Here is a 5,027-nt window from a genome sequence, read left to right as displayed (position 1 = left end):
ACCCAAAGCCGGGAAGGAAGGTTCGGTTAAGTTACGTGAGGTAGAAGTGGTTAGGGTAGGCGGTGGCGTAGGTGGTAGCGTACTGGACCCACATTCACCGCGTGATGGACGACGCGGGTTCGAATCCCCACGCTACCACTCGGATTTTTCAGTCACCGCCGAGTGGCTTAAAACTACCCACATGCTGTCCTGAAGATCACCCATCAACCCGGACTCTAGAGGAAGCCGTCCAAGCGAATCAAGAACGAGTTCCGGGGGGCAGCATGAGCCAATGCAAGATGGCGCCACTATAAACACTCCTCCAGCCCGAACTGAAACGGGGCCGACCATCAGAAGATGCCTACCGGCGCAATAGGCAATCAACGTAAAAAAAAAAAAAAAAAAAAAAAATCATAGCTGAGAAAACTACCATCGCGATCGTGTTATCCCGTGAGGCGTTTAGATGTATTCAGTTCATCTGAATATTTCTTCATGTAACTCCAAACACCCCGCTCAAGTAAAATAAATAAATAAATACGGTGATAAAGGGGATGATATTAAAAGAATGAAGGGAAAGTTACGGCCTGAAAGTACTATGATGAATTCCGAAGTTGTAGCAGTAGGAATGGCTCTCAAGGTAAAACTTATAAGAAAGTGATAACTCTTGTGATTTACGAGGCAACCACTAAAGCTGCGGCACACATGGAAAGCCTCCTCCTCCTCCTCCTCCTCCTCCTCATTCACCTCTTTTTTCATCTTTTTTTTTTTCTTCTGCATTTGTCTTATTTAATTTTCTCTTCCTTCTTCTTCTTCTTTTTCTTCTTCTTCTTCTTCTTCTTCTTCTTCTTCTTCTTCTTCTTCTTCTTCTTTTTTCTTTTTTTCCTTGTTTTTTTTCGTTTTGTTGCGGTTGTGCTTCTTCTTCCTCTTCTCCTTTAGGAAGATAACTCCAAGGCTCCTTTCACACGACCATTTCCGTGTTCGTGTTCTATGTCGTGTCATTCTAGAAATAGCTACATGCTGTTCAGTTGAACCGTTCACACAAGCGTCACCGTCGAAGATGATGTCGAGCGAACGCTCAAAACAGCTAGAACGTTCGGCGTCCTCACTTGCTACTAGTGGCCAAATCCCTTACAAGTTCCCATGTGGCTTTTGCTAGTGGCAGTGGTACCGTTTAAACAGCGTTTGTTGGCACGCACACAACGTTGAGAGGCCACTCACATTCCACCCTTCAAACCGGTGGAGTGGATGTCCTCATGCTTGTGTATTGTAGCTGGAGTTCGTGTCTGACTTCGGCCACAAGTTCCTGGAAGGCTGGGTGTGACATACGGAAATAGTTGACGAGCTTGGCATCATCTCAATCTAAGTCTTCATACACACTGTAGGAAGATAATAAAATGTACCCAGCATCAGTTTACTGCTGTATACGTTTCTTCTTTCTTTTTATTTCTTGTCACCATATAGACAAACAGCTTTCTTCCGTTCGTCTTTCATCTTGAAGAGATGGACGCACACTGAAACGTGCGTTAGCTGAAGCTCGTGTGTTAGGAGTGACAAATAAATGAAGCGCCCGAACGCTCGACACAACGAGTGCGCGGAAACACTCCTGTGAAAGGGATCTAAAGGTGTTCCTCGCGTTGCCAACTGGTGTGACGCTTAGTTGGTCACCTCAAGTGTAAGGTTAAAAAGAGCTTACCTATAGTCTAATATCAAGAACATATGAGTGAGTTTTTTTTTACATATAAATTCATTGATACTATTTCTGTGACATCAGACAGAGGAAACGTTTTATTCTTGTAAGTAAACTGCAGCCAGAGACCAACTAATGTCACTGAAATTGACAAAACATATAAAATCTTTTGGGTTTGGGATAATCTCCGAGATGTAGGAAGGATAATAGTTCCATCATATCTATAACGGTAAATGGTGCCGTGTATCCACCGTGGAGAACCAGAAGAATAAAATAATAACATAAGGAATTCAAAGAAATGCCGACACTGCTGGAGCCCGTGGACGGTGTCGTCAGAGCCTCAGAGTTAAACGAATATTCACCCGAAAAAGTGTACGTGACAAGGAGAAATTTATACCTAAAGCAGTTGTTCACATACATTAGAAGAAAAATAGAAGGTAAGTAAAAACCTTGGTGCACAAATAAACAAAAGCTTTAAAGTGGCTCCCTGTAACGAGCAAAATACCGCTAGGTACGCTACTGAGACTTAAGAATCGGACTAAAATTTTCCATGTGGAAGTTTGCTGATGACATCAAAATGAGTGGCGCGACCTTCACCACGGCGATTGCAAAATCATAAAAAAATTGACCATTGGTCTGAAATGTGGCAAATCTCATTCACCTTTGACATGTGCTGTCCTGCACCATGGGTCCGGAAATAATAACCATTCGATCAACTTGTGTTGGCAACTTTTGCCGCTCATGCATAAAGAATCGAAGCAAGGTCTCGCTATCAACACACAAAGTACCCTTTGGTCTGCCTGTAATAAAGGTGCCACAACTCGGTTCATCGCTAAGAAGCTCGAGTGTAAGATGCTGGGAGTAATGTTATCTTTGTAAATCTCTTTTATAGACCTCACATGAAATATGCCGTGCAGGTCTCTTCAATCAACTACAATCAGGAAACCGAGTTGGTTGAGAGAATACAACGTCGCGCCACGAAAATTGTGCCCTCAATGTGCCCTCGTTGAGGCACATCTTTACGCTGGAAAATATACGACTAATTTGGGATCTGCTACAGGTTTACAATTACATAAACTGATTCAATAAAGCCAATCACGCCAAGTTTATTGACCTCCAAACTAACACGATAACTTGCAATAACCGTCTACTGATTCAAACCGGACGATGCAGTGTACGCTTTGGCAGGATACTCTACTCGCAGGGAATCGCTATTGTAACAATGCTCCTGCAGAAGTAGTTAGAGCGGAAATGATAAACTCGTTTGACAAAAGCACTAACGGTTACATCGTTTCGACATGAATAAATTAAATTTCCACACGAACGTGAAAGTGTTTTAATCTGTTCTGCAGGTGACTGAAGATCATATCAAATTACTAGAAGGCAGCATTGTCATAAGCCAATATGCTATCTATTGCCTGGTCTTTCATGTTTCCATGTTTCCTCCTTCTTCTCCACCTCCTCGTCTTCGCCCCGCCCGGCTACACGGGGAGCGGCGGAGGCAGGCTAAAGGTGTGTGTGCATCGACTGTCAGGTGGGGCACGGCGGTGTGTGTGTGTGTGTGTGTGTGTGTGTGTGTGTGTGTGTGTGTGCGTGTGTGTGTGTGTGTGTGTGTGTGTGTGTGAGTGCGAGCGTGCGGGGGTTGGGGTGGGGTGGGGTCAGTGGATTAGTGAATGCGAGAGGAGGGAAAAAGAGACGGAGTTAATAGGGAAGGTAGAAATAGGAAAAGAGTTGTTTGTCGACACGGTGAAGAATATCTGAAGCCCTCCCTGGTGAGTCCCATTGTGTCTGCCAAACAGTAAGCGGGGGCGAGGGTGTCAGCCGCGGCCTTCAGTGAACGGTAAATACACTACATAACTATTGTTTTGATTTCAGCAAAGGGAGTTTGACTAAGAGGTTCACTGTATGTATTAAAATGAAAAAAAAAATGCTCGCAACATGTCGTTCAAGTAAAGAAAGCAGAAGGGGAAAGAAGTGTCAGATTTATTTGAGATGTGTGTTTGTGCGCCTCTTTTAAAAGAATTTGAAACGGGAAATATGTAAGAAGGAAATCTTTTCCAGGGTATACCAGCGAAAGAGATGAAAGAGGAAAGATGCTGGTGAGCTCTTGCATTTGAAAGGACGACATAACAATGAATTTGAGGAGAAAGTCTTGTGCAGCAGGGCCGCGGAAGAGTGACATGCAGTTAATAAATCTAAAGCGCAGTTGCGTGAAGATGGTGCTATAATATACCAGGGGAAATACCACTGAAATGGTCTTTGAGAGGTTGACAACTCAATTAGAAGAGAGATATTAACGAGGCTGCGGTCTTTTGACATCACATATAATGGAAGAGCTCTCTAGGCGAAGTCATTCCACATATGTTGTATCTGCGTCTATTGATTACACACACACACACACACACACCTGAGAATGTGTGTGTGTGTGTGTGTGTGTGCCCGGTAGCTCAGGGGTAGAGCGTCTGGCTTACAAACAGAAGGACCGGGGTTCGATTCCCCGGCCGGGTGAAGATAAGTTGGGTTTATCTTCTTTCACGTGTAGCCCCTCTTCACCTAGCAGTGAGTAGGTACGCGACGTCAGGCAAGGAGTTGTGACCTCGTTGTCGCGGTGTGTTGTGTGTGAGTGGTCTCAGTCCTACCCAAAGATCGGTACTATGAGCTCTGTGCTCTTACGTAGGGGAACGGCTGGCTGTCTCGAGAGAGACCCGCAGCAGACCAAGACGTGAATTACACACACACACACACACACACTCAGTCTCACACACACACAGAATGGTAAGAAATATAAGAATAGCATTCCACTATATGGATAAAGGTATGATGAAAAAGATGATTACCACTATGATTAGACCAAAGATGGAATATGCGGAAACTGTGTGGTCTCCCAATATGAAGAAACACGTGAAAAAACTAGAAAGAATACAAAGGATGGCAACGAAGATGGTTCCAGAACTGGAGGGATTGTCATATGAAGAAAGGTTAAAGGAAATGGACCTGCCAACATTAGAACAAAGAAGAGAAAGGGGAGACCTAATACTAATTTATAAATTGTGGAATAAAATGTAAGAAGTAGATAACGAGGAGTTACTACTAAGAGAAGTAAGAAACACCAGCAATACACGAGGACACAGTAAGAAATTGAGAAGAGGAAGATGTTTAAGAGATATAAAAAAGTATAGCTTCCCGCAAAGAAACATAGAGGTTTGGAACAGACTAAGTGAGGATGTATAGTATCGGCGAAGAGTGTGCACAACTTTAAGGAAAAAAACTGGACAAGTACAGATATCGAGACGGGACCACACGAGCGTAAGCCCCGGCTTCGTAAAATTACAACTAGGTAAATACACACACACACACACAC

At 43.7% G+C, this 5,027-nt stretch overlaps 1 non-coding gene across 1 annotated transcript; it reads left to right on the top strand.

Annotated features, from left to right (window-relative positions):
• The first annotated feature begins 4,102 nt into the window (after nt 1-4,102).
• Trnav-uac (transfer RNA valine (anticodon UAC)) lies at nt 4,103-4,175 on the top strand. Its single transcript has one exon. It is a non-coding gene; the product is annotated as a tRNA-Val (tRNA).
• The last annotated feature ends 852 nt before the right edge of the window (nt 4,176-5,027 follow it).

Source organism: Eriocheir sinensis, chromosome 45 (assembly GCF_024679095.1).
Source record: "Eriocheir sinensis breed Jianghai 21 chromosome 45, ASM2467909v1, whole genome shotgun sequence".
Lineage (NCBI taxonomy): Eukaryota > Metazoa > Arthropoda > Malacostraca > Decapoda > Varunidae > Eriocheir > Eriocheir sinensis.
Note: the sequence above shows the minus strand (reverse complement) of the source record. Positions and strands in the feature narration are given on the sequence as shown.